Here is a 17,032-nt window from a genome sequence, read left to right on the forward strand (position 1 = left end):
AATAAAATGACAAAGAAGAACTCTAATATGCAACTATAAGCTAAATAATGAATTTGAAAGGCTATATTAATTACTTTAATCAAAACAAAACTCTCCGCTGAACTAGTGTAGAAACTCCTTAAACGTTAGTCCGATATATTTATTTTGAAGAGCGGCCACATTTTGTTTGGATTAAAAATATTTCTGGCTACACTTGCACACGACACGTAGCAAGTACTCCGGACGGCGACCGGCCAGAGAGACCACGTGCCAACGTTTTCTGATACAAACACATTCCGACGAAAACCATCTTTGATGTTCCTTATCTTAATTTCTTTGTAATGTTTATAAAATACATCGCTGTGATCTGTGCTGGTATTGTTCTTAGCTATTTATTCTCATTTCTATTTGTCAATCTCTAGGATAATATAGAGTTGTAATTTTTTTTTCCTACATATTCTGATAGCCTTGAGAGGCTATTTCAGCTTCACCCTAACGTTTGTAGGTGAGCTCACGGGGCTCAAACCGGAGAGTTGCTAACACTGACCCTAGCAAGAGCAGTGCTTCGCAGAATCTACCACCGGATCGGAAACGCGACTCACTGAGAAGATCCGGCGAGAAACTCAGTGGGCTGGCCGTTGTCATGATTGTAGAACATGTTTTGGAAGTTAAAAACAAAGAGAAGATCTTCAACCATTTTTTTTCATTTATTGCTTAGATGGGCGGAAGAGCTCACAGCCCACCTGGTGTTAAGTGGTTACTGGAGCCCATAGACATCTACAATGTAAATGCGCCACCCACCTTGAGATATAAGTTCTAAGGTCTCACGTATAGTTACAGCGGCTGCCCCACCCTTCGAACCGAAACGCATTACTGCTTCACGGCAGAAATAGGCAGAACGGAGGTACCTTCCCGCGCGAACTCAAGCCGGTGATATTGCTTGGTAGACCGTCAGTCCCAATGTCGTTGTTCCGAATATACTTGTTTTTTCTTCTACTAGTTATTGCTGGTAACCTCAAGGGGTTACGCTAAGTTCACCGGACATTTAGGCCAGCTCTCGGGGCTCAGCCTGGGAGATTTGGCTAACATCTGCACTATCAAGCGTCGCTGAATCTGCCACTGAATCCGAATCGCGGCCCACTAAGAAGATCCGGAGAGATACTCAGTGGTCTGTGAGTTAATTTTCGCGACGAACCCTTTGTTGCATTCACGGGGTCAGCGAAAACGGTGATCTTCACTTGGAATGCCTCAGTGCATCGATAGTTGATCGGAAGGATCCGAAATGACATGTTTATGGCGACGGCGACTGTTTACCGTTTGGTCTTCTGGATCGCGTATAAAGCTACCAGTGGAAAAGATAAGAAGGTTTTCGTGACGCATCGCTTTTTCAAAATAACTTTTCGAAGCTGTCCCTACTCACTTATTGGCTCTAATTGAAGGTCGTCATGAATATCCACATTCCTTGCGTACCACGGTGCGCAAGGAATGTGGAACCTTGTAAGAACGGGATTGAATAATTTGATCGGAACTTTTACATATATAGGCCTATCTTAAAAATATCGTAAGCGAGATTCAGACATCTGTCAAATAATATGTTATGTTTCATGATGGTCAATGTCACAGCTAAAGTTCATTTCCAGCTGTGGACTAGTTAGATTTACATTGAAGCATGATGTTTTTTATTAATATTGAATAGGTACATAAAGTTTTTTTTATTGTATTCAATTACCTACGTTGATTTGTGTTTTACTGCAATTTCGTTGGATTTTTCAGGCATAGGTACACCGCTCGATAAGTTTTGATGTTGTAATCATCACATTAATAGGAATTTATTTATTTCTGTTTCTGCTACGAATTTTGTGCAGTCAATACGTTTTATTTTAAGCGTATTTGTAAAACATTATTTGGCTCGAGCGATCACGTAAAACACCCGAGTATTTTTCATATTGAATGATTCCAGAATGCAGAATTACAGAATGGCAGAAATAAATGAAAATCATTTAGTGAAACTCACTTCAGTGTGCATTCATTACAGTCTCCCCATGAATCGTTACAAAGCACATGCACAGCATCTGTTAAGAAAAGGTCAAGAATGTATTTTTTTGTTATTATTGAAGGATTACTGGCGGCCCGGAGGCCTTTCCAGTTTCACCAGGACAGGTGGACGAAATAAATATCACCGAACTGTGAAAGCAAAGACAAATGCTTAAGGAGTTTTTTTTGCGTTTTGCTGGCAGTAAGGCAGACTTATAAATAAATTAGATCGTAGTGTATATCATCTTTCTGCCTGTTTCAATCGCAAAGCAGTTATGCATCACGGATTCTTTTCTTTTGCTTATCTATCAGCCAAGTATCCTCGAGAGGCTATTCTGACTTCACCTTGATTATTGGATGAGGTCACAGGGCTCAGCCTGAGAGAATTCGCTACCATCTATCCTGCATCTTTTTATTTATTGCTTATATGTGTGGACGAGCTCACAGCCCACCTGGTGTTAAATGGTTACTGGAGCCCATAGACATCGTAAATGCGCCACCCACCTTGAGATAAGTTCTAAGGTCTCACCCTTCAAACCAAATCTGCAAGAGCATCGCTTCGCTGAATCTCCAGCCGTCCAAATCGGGCTCCACTGTGAGAAACTTTGTGGGCTGTATCTATCTACATTCAATACTTACAATGCCATCGACAGAGTGTTCAACTTCTTTCGAATACGCTAAACGTTTCATACTAGGCTCGAGCGGATATGGATGCTTAAGAAAATAATTATAAACGTTATTTATTTAATGATTACACGTTGAATTCTTTGTCGAGCGCGATGGCTCCTCGCGTGATACGTCAAAGGACGAACTCAATCGATTGATTGAGGAAGCCTCTATCGAAATGTTGGATCGTTATGTTGATAGGCGATTTCTAAGCTATTATGTTATTAGGTCATACATTAATATTAACACCAGTAACCTGCAATGGTTTAATTTAAGTTTATCTGTCAATCGCGAGATGTTGCCTTGATAGCTAGATGTGGGATCTGATGGAAAGTGGTTCTCGTGTGTTGTGAAGGAATAACATCGTGTAATAAAAATCAAACCCGCAAAATTATAATTTGCGTAATTACTGGTGGTAGGACCTCTTGTGAGTGCGCGCGGGTAGGTACCAGCACCCTGCCTATTTCTGCCGTGAAGCAGTAATGCGTTTCGGTTTGAAGGGCGGGGCAGCTGTTGTAACTGTACTGAGACCTTAGAACTTATATCTCAAGGTGGGTGGCGTATTTACGTGGTAGATGTGTATAGGCTCCAGTAACCACTTAACACCAGGTGGACTGTGAGCTCGTCCACCCATCTAACCAATAAAAAAAAAGAACACCTCTTTTGAAGGCGAGTAGCTTAGTAAAATCTCACGGCTTACCTGATGTTAAGTTGTTAACAGAGCCTATAGATATTGTTGTTTGAAGTTGGAGTGACCAAAATAATGAGGCACTTGGTATACTCGTAGCTTCGTAGTAGTCGTCTAATAAAACAAGTACTTATCTCGTATTCACGAACGATTTTCACGAAGAAGGAATAACATGGTGTAAGAAAAAAAGAACCCAAAATTGTTATATGCTTTTTTCCCCTATCCATTCGCCGGTATCCTAAAAAGCTATTTCAGCTACGCCCGGACGGGTAAGTAAGCTTACGGGCTCGAACCTGAAAGAATTTGCTAACACTACCCCTAGCAAGAGCAGTGCTTCTCAGAATCTACTACCGAATCGAAATCACGACCTACTGAGAAGATCCGGCGAGAAACTCAGTGGGCTTGTCTGTGGGTTAATTTGCTCGTCGAGCCCTTCGTTACAAGCGACGGGTTCGACGAGAACAATGACCGGTGCTTGGGGTACCTAAAAGCACCGTTAATTGATCGGGAGGGTCGGAGATGACGTGTTTTGGGCGACGTCGACTGTTCACCATTCAGTCCGCAGGATCGGGAATGTAGTTCTCGTGTCGTGCCGCTTTATCGAAATAGTTACCTAGCCATGAATCTAATACTCTTAATCACGTGAAGAAAATCCGATGAGAAACTCGTAGACTCGTAGGCTCGTACGCTCTATGGGCTAATTCGCTCATCGATCTCTTCGTTGTTTTATTTGTGTAATTACTACATACACCTCAAGTCGCTAGGCGGATGGCGGCATTAATGCTTTAATGTCTATGTCTTCGATTCCCACTTAATACTAGATAGACCCTGAGCTCGCTCATCGATCCTTTTATTTTTTTTAAATAAAAGACATCACTAAACTCAATATAGCCTTTGAACTTCAGACGTGAGGTCTTGATTATCTTACACTAGCTGACCCGGCTGACTTCGTAGTGCCTCAATCAATAAACAAAAGACCTAAACTTTTGTATAAAATAAACATAAAACAAACAAAAGGAACCCGTCCGACGGGGGACACATCAAACGAAAAACAAAGTTATTTTTGTTTAATTCCGAGCATTTTCATATTTATCTATGAAAACGTTCTTTTAAACGTTCTCTGGGCTTCCGCAAATAATTCAAGACCAAAATCAGCCAAATCGGTCCAGCCGTTCTCGAGTTTTAGCGAGACTAACGAACAGCAATTCATTTTTATATATAGATAAAGCTATCCAAACGCATGACTGAATTGCGGCATAAATAGACATATTAATAAATTATTTATTAATTAATGAGTCACGTTAAATAGCAACAAACATTAATATTTAGACAAACACAAAATAAAACGATGATTATATGCGTTTTTCAGAAGATCAGATGCAACAAGAGAAAAAAAATCTCCTTAATATGATAATATGTAAATAGCATAACAAACAAAATCATGTCTAACTAACTATGATACAAAGATTACTAAATTATCAGACCGTAGATATCGTGAGCATGATACGCAATTGTTGTATCCTTGACTGAGTTTCATTTTATAATCGATTTAAGAGCACGCAGATTGTTACGTGTACATTACTGACAAAGAGATCCGTTATCTTAGGTTTTTTGAGGAAATAGCCCAGCGATTTCCGTCGCGAAGCAGTGCGTGTTGAAGGATGAACCAGTGGTTGTACGATAGAAAGTTCAACATTAGCGGAATTGGCATTGTGGCGTCTATGGATTTGTCGCTAGTTTTATCTCTAGCTTCCTATATAACTCCTCCTCCTCGAGTCGTGTTCCTCATGTCTGAGGGTCGTGACCACCATCACCCATGAGCTTCAATCTTAGGATCTTTTTCCACTTTCCCCTGTCCACGGCGTCATGCAGCGCGCTGTACACTGTATACTGTCCAAAGCGGTGCGGATCTGATCGGACCAACGAGTATGGCTGCGGCCTCTAGATCTGTTGCCTTCAACTTTCGCTGTGATCATAAGTTTTTCCAGGTTATCGCCGTCTTTCCTCGCAATGTGACCAAAATATTCGAGGATCCGCTTCAGACATACAGTAGACAGTCTGATTTTGATGCCCAGTTGCTTCAATATCGACACGTTAGTCCGGAAGGCTATATATAACTAGTCTTGCCATAAATACTGTTACATAAAAACATATCTTTTTTTTAACTTTTTAATTATTTTGAATTTGGAACACGTATATTATTTTAAAAAATTCTTTCGATTTTACGCTTTTTTATGTAGGTATAAATTTTAATAATATTAAATTACGTCATTTAAAAAAAAAAAACATTTGTAACAGAACTTATGGCTGGACTAGGTAGATACCTTCCGCTGCTGCGTTTATCTACCAGATTTCGAACTACTATAGTCCGGCCGTTGAAAAAATGCGCTCACGATCGAACGAACAATGTTTGAACTAATGACTTTGAAAAGGCGTTGAATCTACGTTTATTTATTATTCGTTGCTTGCAGTACTAACGAGTACTAGTTCAAAAAAATTAAATATGTCAACATTAACTAAACGTTATAATTTTGAGCTAAATTGAAGCTACATTGATCGGTTTCTAGTTTTAAAAATAATACTGTTTACGTTGACGAAAAACTCGACAAAACAAGGTCAAAATTCAAAATGAAACCGACCCTGTGCCAATTAAAAAAAAAATTAACTCAAACTTTTCAAGTAAAACGTTCAAAGGATGTATATCGTTATTTATTTTACAACCACGTTTATCATTCTAATTGTGTTACGTAATTGTCGGACACAAAAACAACACTGTGCCAAATGAAAACGCATCGCTCACAATCAGACCTCCAAAGATAATAACAGGACACCGATGTACTGAATTACTACAACGAAATATGAACCTTAACTACAAGTCTTAAGGGTACAATAAAATTAGTTCGGTAAAAAGAAGATTTATGTAGTCATTCGCGTCAAGACGCCGCGGATTCGTATCGTGTAACGCCCCTGCGGATGCTACAAGTAAAAGCAATCGTACAACGCGGATTTCGTCGCGATATTGGCATGTTCCACTTATGATTTCACGCATAGAAGCGGAATAATCATTAAACAAAAAAGTTATTATGTAATTTATTTACGTTCGCAGGGCTTAAAGTAAACTTCTACGTAACTCTGTTATGATATTGATGAACAACTGCTGTCAGGAAGTTCGTGAATTAAAATTTAATATGTAAATTAATATAACATTTTGGTAAGCGTAAAAGAAGTAGTCAGACATTTCTTGTTAAATGTCCCTAATTTAGGATTTCTTCGGACAGTAAACAGTTTGTATACAATTAGAGCAATTATAATCTCCGTACTAGACACAAATTAGTAGGCCCGAAAGTTCCCAATATCTTTAACACAGATTTCGACTCGATTTAAGGTCACTAACCAGAGAATCTCTTATATCTTATTATATGACTTATAAGCGAACATTGATTGTTGCACTTTTTTTTTTATTGCTTAGATTGTTGAAGGAGCTCAGAGCCCACCTGGTGTTAAGTGGTTACTAGAGCCCATAGACATCTAGAACGTAAATGCGCCACCCACCTTGAGATATAAGTTCTAAGATCTCAGTATAGTTACAACGGCTGCCCCACCCTTCAAACCGAAACGCATTACTGCTTCACGGCAGAAATAGGCAGGGTGGTGGTACCTACCCGCGTGGACTCTCAAGAGGTCCTACCACCAATGAAAAATGATTATTTGAACTTAAAATAATGGAACGAATGATCGAGTTGCAAGTGGAACGTAGCGTTCTGCAAGGCGAGGACGTGTGTACACAGAGGAAGTGATTCAGGCGGCCTGTTTAACCACCGAAGCAGCGCGGCTTGCGCAACAACGCGCGAGCGATGCGCACGCGATCCGAACTCGAGGCTGTGTTAAAAAATATATTATGTTTAATTGACACCAAATACGCTGGTATTAAGGACGACAATACGAAGGAAGTCAGTCGAAACTACTGGAAGCCGGCTTAGCTGTTCCACATGAGGACTTTGATGGGCAACAGTACCTCAAAACAGTGAAGGGATAAGACGTCCGGTGCATTAGTGTTGAGCGATGCACCTGTGTTCGAATCCCAAGCGGGTACCAATTTATCTAATGAATTACGTACTTAACAAATGTTCACGATTGACTTCCACGGTGAAGGAATAACATCGTCTAATAAAAATGAAACCCGCAAAATTATAATTTGCGTAATAACTGGTGGTAGGAACTCTTGTGAGTCCGCGCGTGTAGGTACCACCGCCCCGCCTATTTCTGCCGTGAAGCAGTAATGCGTTTCGGTTTGAAGGGTGGGGCAGCCGTTATATCTACTGAGACTTTAGAACTAATATCTCAAGGTGGGTGGCGCATTTACGTTGTAGATGTCTATGGGCTCCAGTAACCACTAAACACCAGGTGGGCTGTGAGCTCGTCAACCATCTAAGCAATAAATAAATAAAAACTATTTGAGGCAAAACTTATTGGTGCATTGCAAGATATAGAGATCTGTAATATGAAGACTTTTTCATTCTAAGGTGCATTGAAAGAAATTTTACGATTTACAACGTTAAGGGTCATGCTAGAAGTACGCACACGAAAGATACAAAAAAAGTCCCTTTCCAATAAATTAGTTATAACAATATTTAAAATTTACGAACATCTTAATCACGATACAAAATTTTATAGTTCAGATTGTTCGAGAGATGACGTACCTACTTCCAAGATTGTATTTGCTCGCATTAAGAATCACGACATCGCATATTATTAAAAAAAACAGTTATTCGAATACAATGGCATAAATTAATTGATAATTTACATGCCTATTCATAGAACTATATAGTGGGAAACGAAACAGTTCGAAAACTCGCATTTCGTAGCGTAATAGGCATTTCTTATTAATGACTCGTCTGAGTGTCACAAAAAGCCGAGTGCAAAACTAACAGGCGTTCATTTAACAAATGAACCCAGTGACTCGCAGAGCATGATAAATGACACACTTCCCTCCTTGTGTTCAATTAACATTGGAAAAACTTAGAACTCATGTCGTGAAAATGAGCGGCGTGGGTTACACTGCTGATGTCTATGGGCTCCAGTAACAGCTTAACGCCGGGTGGGCAGATAGCTCGTCCACCCATCCAATTAATAAAAAAGTTTAGAACTTCAATGATATTGAACCATGATTAGTGTTTAGTGCGTATTAGATAGACAACATTTTTTACCTTTAAGTAGATCTTTATCTATATATTAATACGTGAAGCAAAAACTTCGTATCCCTTTTTACGAAAATTGCGCGGACGGAGGAGTATGGAATTTTCCACACTTATAGAGAATATAGAGAAGAAGTGCACAATGCTAATTTTTTTTTAATAATGCATAAAAGATACATTAAATCATTAAAGAAAACATTACACACACTACATACCATGTATTTGACGCACACACGCATGCATACTATTTATTTATTGTCAAACTTTTGTTCTTGACGTCTGTGGTCAAATTGAGAATAGATTAAATATTGTTTGTCTTTATTAATATCTTTTTATAGTGTCGCCTTGGCGAAATATGTGATTATAGAAGTATAAAATACAATCATAATAGTGTACAAACTTACAATTCCAATTAATTATACTCGACTACTGCGGGACCTCTAGTTAGTATAAACAGGCCATTAACTGTGCATTTTGGTATCCTACTATTCAAATTACCCACAAGCAAAATTTACTTTTAGTTTATTCGCTTTCATACTCGATTTTACGACGCGTACGTTTTAGGATAGACGATTAAGAACGATAAATATTCAACGCATTCAATTCATATTGTTAGGGGAATAATCTCTTGAAACGTTTACGATTACTTAGAAATTGTAAGCTTTTAGTTACCTTCGGTCGAATGTTTGTGCGTTGAAAATTAATGAATAAAGTGATCTCAGTTTTACAGCGCAACGGCTACCTTACCATTCAAACCGAAAAGGATTACTGCTTAAGAGCAAATTAACAGGATGGTGGTACCCACCAGTGTGGGCCCACAAGACGCTCCACCACCAGTAATGTTATTATTATACGATGTTATTCCTTCGAGAGTTCGACGTGCGAACTACTCTAACGACACGACCCGCTGAATTTCTTGCCGGATCTTCTCAGTGGGTCGCGATTTCGATCCGGTGGCCGATAATGCGAAACGCTGCTTTTGTTAGGGCTAGTGTAAGCAAACTCTGTCAGGTAAAGCCTGAGAATTCACCTACCACTCCATGATTAGCTGGAATAACCTCCAGCCTCCTGGCTACCAGTGATAAAGTAGGGAAAAAAATCGTTATATAACACAATTGAGATTTTAACTTAAACGTTTATATATTGGGCTTTATAGGCTTTACTTATCACTTGAAGGCAGCTCCATTAGATCGACTATTAAAAAGAGTCATTACCTATCCATAAATCTCCTACTTTTAATCATGTGACGTCTGTGAAAATTCTAGATGACGAGCGAAACTCAGGAGACGTATTATATAGACGTCACATAAGTTTTAGGAACGTTCGTTTTGAATGGAGATTGCTGCAGTAAAGTGTCTTTTAAAAAGCCATTAGCTTGTAATTCGGTTATATTGTAACGGCCCGACAGAGGGCGGTGGCCACTGTTCCGTAATAAATGTTTTAATGACGAACATTATGCAAACACATTAAGGGATCACCCTCTTTGGTATCGATTTAAAACGTGGTCGGAGCTGATTAATGCTATAATACCTTTCTCTATGATAGCAGTTCTTTTTTGTTTTGTTTTTATTGCTTAGATGGGTGGACGAGCTCACGGCCCACCTAGTGCTAAGTGGTAAGTGTGGTTTACTGGTGGTAGGACCTCTTTAAGTCCGCTCGGGCATGTACCACCACCCAGCCTATTTCTGCCGTGAAGCAGTAATGCGTTTCGGTTTGAAGGGTGGAGCAGCCGTTGTAACTATACTGAGACCTTAGAACTTATATCTCAAGGTGGGTGGCGCATTTGCGTCGTAGATGTCTATGGGCTCCAGTAACCACTTAACAATAGGTGGGCTGTGAGTTCGTCCACCCAACTAAGCAAAAAAAAAAAAAAACATACCTTTAGATATGAGCTCAGTGGTCTCCGTTTTTACAGTACAGTGCAACTTTGTAACAGCTTTTTAAAAGTCGCGTTCGTAATATTTATATAAATATAGTTTTTGCAGAACAAATCTGGACCTTCCAAACTAGTATAATGAAAGATATCACATACGACGGAGACATTCACCTACGACTTTATTCCACTTATTTGATCAATCGACAAAACAGCTTCGTCCTCTAAACAGAACTGACATAGATGTATAATATATTAAAATTAATACGTGAAGGAAAAACTTTGTATCCCTTTTCACGAAAATTGCGCGGACGGAGGAGTGTGAAATTTCCCACACTTATAGAGAATATAGAGAAGGGGTGCCGAATGCTAATATTTTTTTAATTGATGCCTGAAAAATACATCTTCTTCTAAAATCAATAAAAAAAAGCATTACACACGCTCCCATGTATTTGACGCACACACGCATGCATACTATTTATTTATTGTCAAACTTTTGTTCTTGACGTCTGTGGTCAAATTGAGAATAGATTAAATATTGTTTGTCTTTATTAATATTTTTCTATAGTGTAGTCTTGGCGAAATTTGTGATTAGAGAAGTACAATAGTCTTTGAAAATATAATCATGATCATAGTCGAATTACGACTACCGGGCGACCACTAGTAATATTAAAAGAAGAATAGGAGGCTTCACGCTCAGCGGCCCCAAGCCAAATACGGGACATTTCCAGGCCCTAATAAAACCTAGCGTATCTCCGTTTCGTATCTCCTTAGTGCAGATGTCAGGGGTTACTAACATGACCGATGAAGCGTAATGTGTAAAGAAAAACCTTTTTTATATATTTTTTGTATAAAACCTTTTTTTTAAAGGTTTTTTTTTTATATAGATTAACTAAACTCTGTCATTGAGAATAAAGACGAGTTCAGTTTTATTTAATTAAAGAATACTGTGGAAAATAATTTGTGGAAAATAAAGGCTCTAATAAAGAATGAAAAAAAAAAAACTTTAAATGTTGTTTTCTTAATATTGTACAGAAAACGCAATTAAATATTTTATTATTGTTTAACCACTTTTAGAACATTCAATAATTCGCCCATTAATACTTTTTTATTTCAACTAAAAAAGGGCAGACCAATACTAGTATATGAAAAGTATCCAACATTAACAAAATACACTGAGCATACCTTTTAATGCTTTAACCCGACAATTTTCCTCATAAAAAGCCTGAATACTTTTGAACAATGACAGAATATAGGTACTTTGTTATAGTGACGATCTCATACATGCAAAAAAGCAAACATTTTCATAGCGACATATAACCGATGTCACATTTTAACCATAGACAGAACCCACTTAGGTTGTCGCCGGATCTTCTCAGTGGATCGCGTTTCCGATCCGGTGGTAGATTCTGCGAAGCACTGCTCTTGCCAGGGCCAGCGTTAGCAACACTCCGGGTACAGCCCCGTGAGCTCACCTACACGTCAAGGAGAAACTGAAATAGCTTCTCAAGGTATCAGCATAGGTAAGGGAAAAAAGTCACATTTAAACCTGTTTATATGTACATAGTATTGTGACCCTTAGAGACAAAGCAGTAAAGCGTATTATTCTGGAGAACAACAGTTTCAAAAACTATATCAGCATAGGTAAGGGAAAAAAGTCACATTTAAACCTGTTTATATGTACATAGTATTGTGACCCTTAGAGACAAAGCAGTAAAGCGTATTATTCTGGAGAACAACAGTTTCAAAAACTATATCAGCATAGATAAGGGAAAAAAGTCACATTTAAACCTGTTTATATGTACATAGTATTGTGACCCTTAGAGACAAAGCAGTAAAGCGTATTATTCTGGAGAACAACAGTTTCAAAAACTATATCAGCATAGATAAGGGAAAAAAGTCACATTTAAACCTGTTTATATGTACATAGTATTGTGACCCTTAGAGACAAAGCAGTAAAGCGTATTATTCTGGAGAACAACAGTTTCAAAAACTTAGATGTTTTCACGTAGACTGTTAAAATCGAGTATGCTTCGTTTCGCGGCTGTGGCCTTGCAGCCCTCCGTGTTGCAACGGATTATTTTCGGAGGGGAACCGAAAAATATCCGACGGAAAAAATAATAACGCGGACTTATCGCCTTTTACCGTGGATCCTTACATAAATAATGATAAAAGGAAATTAAATCAAAGTCTTATTAGAATATTAAAAGTTCGGAAGGCGTTTTTAATGTTTTTAACGGCGTTCAGGGACGTATATTTCACTCAATTTGGTAAATGGAATGTGCTGCGACCGCGCAAGCAGCGTGGGGCTTCTTCTAGTTTGTAAGGTAATAAACAAGTGCATTTATTAATTACGTTGCAAGACATTTACGAGGTATATAATTTGATATTTTCGTGTTTCGCGTTTGATCATGAATTTAGTCATAGCTAAGCTTGACATCTGGATTCTTCTGTTGAACCCTCCTTCACTGTTATTCTCATTACTAAGAAGAGAGCCGATGTAGCGTATATCTTAATAGGATAAAAAATTACTCCTGGTGTATTTTTTTGTTTATTGCTTATATGGGTGGACGAGCTCACAGCCCACCTCGTGTTAAGTGGTTACTGGAGCCCATAGACATCCACAACGTAAATTCGCCACCCACCTCGAGATATAAGTTCTAAGGTCTCAGTATGGTTACAACGGCTGCCCCACCCTTCAAACCGAAACGCATTACTGCTTCACGGCAGAAATAGGCAGGGTGGTGGTACCCACCCGCGCAGACTCACAAGGAGTCCTACCACCAGTAAAAATTGTGTATGCTGAACCCCAAATCAAACCCTTAATAAAACTATCAAAAAGTCTTCAACCGAAGCGGTAGTCTTACGATCAGGATTATGGAGACGGTCATGACTTTATAACTTGATTGTGATTATTAAGAAAAAAATTACAAAACTAAAGTCGTGGAATGAATTACATTATGAAAAACCCTCCAAGCCACTAATATCTACAGAATACAATGTTACAAACACTTCGTTCCCAAGAGTAGAGCCTGAATCCGCTGTCTAGAGGCGGCCATGCGTCTTGTCTTTACAGCTCCTGACCGCGGACCAGATGTATCCGCTCGATTATACGCCGATTTAAACGATTTGATACTTATAACGCAAATCTTACGAGTGCCAGATTCATTGTAAAGTAATTTAAATTTCTTAATTAATAAAAAACATTTAGTCCTGCACTTTTGTTCGTGTGCATTAACAAACATTGATAAGCTTTGATAACTTAGATTATCTATATATCTACAAAAGTTAATCTATAGAGTTAATATATATCTTTAATTTAATATTGAATAATTAATTTAATCTATATTATAATTAGAGTTAATCTATATCTACAAAATGTCAACAAGCTATGGAACAAAATGATATACGAGTATAATGATGTAGTACTTAAATGATGATGATGATTATGATCATGTATAAGCCTACATTGATTACCCCTAAACGTAAATAAACTATGATTCAAAATATCACCAAACATATTATACTCTAGAAGCCTTTGGAGACTTACGCCTCAAAACACCTTAATTTTCCCAATTGTCAATAACCATATCTTAAAATATACCAATTACAAACAATTATTTATTCCAGTATTTTTTCTGATTAGTTAATTAGTTTTTTTAATTATCCGTCCGAACTCTGCGACATTACAGTACCTTTACGTCTTTAGAAACAAATGTCACCCCATAATATATATTATTTTTTTCAAATTTAAAATTTGATTCGATTTTATTGGGCGACATTAGAAATACTATATTCCGTTATGCAACATATACACAAAATAGCATTATTTATTTGGAGTATCAAAACTGTTTGGTCGTAACATCGTCGTCGGTCAACCATTAGGGAAATCTGCCCACTACATAGTGCTGTTTAATTTATTCGCGTGAATATTCTTAAACTATTGGTTCTGTGGTCACTGTGGCGATTCGGCCGTTGTTTATGGCAGGCTCCGATACGAGCAGAGGCGAATTAGTGGCGACCTCCAGGGAATGCGATACCTGCAAATTATATCCTTACGTAAACGTTTGTTCAGTTTCCGTATTCAGGCAATTTTCATTTCTTTCGCTGTTTTCCTAAAGATTACAAATGACGATTTTGTTCTTGGAAATCACTTGAACCCATTTCCCCTGATAGTTGCAGACTTTGTTTGTGATTGTTGTTTGTTGAAAATAAAAATAACAATGAAGAGATCTTTCAAGCGCTGGAAATGTAAAAAAGGGATTCGTGGTTGTCGTCACATACGCCACAAGGTTCAGTGCTCTCCTCTTAGACTAATTAAACTTACTAGGGAAATCATTGTATTAGTCGTTACAGTTTCTTGCGACTGACAGTCGACGTGACATTAAAAGCTTTTTCAAAAAAAAAATTTGGCTTCGACGGGTGGACGTGCCTGGAGTTAATTGGTTACCAGAGCCCATAGACATCTACAACGTAAATGCGCCACCTAGCTTGAGACGTGAGTTCCAAGTCTCAGTTTTTACTGCCCCACTCTTCAGACCGAAACGCATTACTGCTTCACGACAGAAATAAGCAGGGTGGTGGTACCTACAAGTGACAATATCAGAGGGGGATGGGACGCGCTTGAGCTGATCTAGAAACGTAGACCAATTAATTAGGTTTTACCATATTACCAGGTATTTATTATTACCAGGTATTAAGTATCAAGAAATTACCATATTTTTGTTTTACTGATCTGCACGAAAACGCTACAGATCTTGCCAAAAAACCCATTACTCACTTGCGACACCTGAACCATTTCATTATCCGTCGAAATTTACGCATCTCGGTCACAATTTATCTTTGACGCGGCATAAAAAGGCAATTTTGGCGGAAAAAATGTGGCGTAAAAAGCCAAAGTGTTAGGAAACCGAGTAATATCAATTTGACTCTCATGAATACATTCATGGCGCGTCGTGGCAGGTCATATAATTTATATGTTAGAACGGAGTGGAAACAATTGAATGAATTCACCAACGATTTCTTTGTGGGCTATTTTGTTGCTAGCCGTACGTGGAAAATGACATTATTAAAAAAAACCTCATTGATTAGGGAAAATACAGTTCTCCGCATTCTAGCATGTCAGGGTGTGTGATATCTAGAATAAAATTAGGTTATTACCTCACCCCATCGCTTCTCGTGGGTATCATATATGGCAACTGAGGAATCAACTACAGCATGGATAGCATTATTTACTTGCCATTAGCTTCTGCTCTGAGCTTTACCTGCTAAGAACTCTGGCAGGAATGCTAAAACCAGCATAAGTAGGAACCCAAATTACAAGACGAATATATTTATTTTATTGTCTATTTTTTTTTTATCTAAGCAAAGATATGTCCTTGTAAGATATTTGTGAGCGATTTTGCACTTATCCCGCGACATCATCGCACTTAGCGCATAGGGCGAGCGCCGAGCAAGATTATGCAAGCTCTACGTCACTCAGGGGAACACTTACTTACGCTATGCCGCACAAAACTAACACGACTTAGTAGTTTGTGAAAAGGGTTCAGTAGAAGCAAAGTCGAATATATTTTTTTCAAAATCCAATACTACATTTTTAAGCGAATTAATTATTCCTTTCCGTAGTGGTACGGCGGGAAGTCGTTGGATGCTAAAGGCGGAGGACCGCATTCTGTGGAAGGCATTGGGGAAGGCCTATGTCCAGCAGTGGGCAGATAAAGGCTGAGGATGATGATGATGATGATGTACATCGAAGAATTAAACATGTTCTACATTTCCTGTATGTCTTAATCTAGGTCCGTTTTTTCGTATTTGTGGACTCTAATAACAACTCCACATCAAGAATGTTAAATTCGTTCACATACAACAAAATTTTATTTCGTCGTTTGTATGTTTGATCGGTATCGTTTTCCCAATAGACTCAATTTTAGTCAAAGACTTTTTGCTATCATAGTCTGTACTGGTTCTTTCTACCCATTATATAATACAGGATACATTCTCAACTTTGATCTCTTCTATGATTGTTTCAGGCAAAACACATAATCTAAGACAAGTACATTTAGACCCCAACTTTCTTTCACAAAGGAATCTGTCCAGAATACGAGCAAAGACACGTCCCGTAGTATCTAACGAGGCAATGAAAGGAAGAACGCCAATTCGCTTCTTAAATTACAAAAAATATGCTCCAAATAATTCTGCATAATCTCATACATATTCCAGCTTCTACAAAATTAAACATTTCCACATAATTAATCAACAAATAATAAATGTAAATATTTGTAAACGAAGCCGCAAATACGTCGCTGCATTAAAACCGAACCAGTTATTTTAATATGGCAATGGAACGATTCAGTAATTGAAATCCGCTTCGCTCCGGGGCTAGTCTCTCATCAGCCCGGACAAACACTGCCCAATGGACCTTTGACACGGCCATAAATAAACAAGTAAATTGACATTTTCAATTCCCTTCATTACCTGCAGCGCTAGAATTCATCTCCGAAACGATTATTTCTACTGAACCCAATTATACTATACTAATATTACAAATTTAAAGTTCATTTGTTTACTATTCAATAACGTAGAAGCTGATAGTATTTA

Source organism: Bombyx mandarina, chromosome 21 (assembly GCF_030267445.1).
Source record: "Bombyx mandarina strain Sakado chromosome 21, ASM3026744v2".
Classification (NCBI taxonomy): domain Eukaryota; kingdom Metazoa; phylum Arthropoda; class Insecta; order Lepidoptera; family Bombycidae; genus Bombyx; species Bombyx mandarina.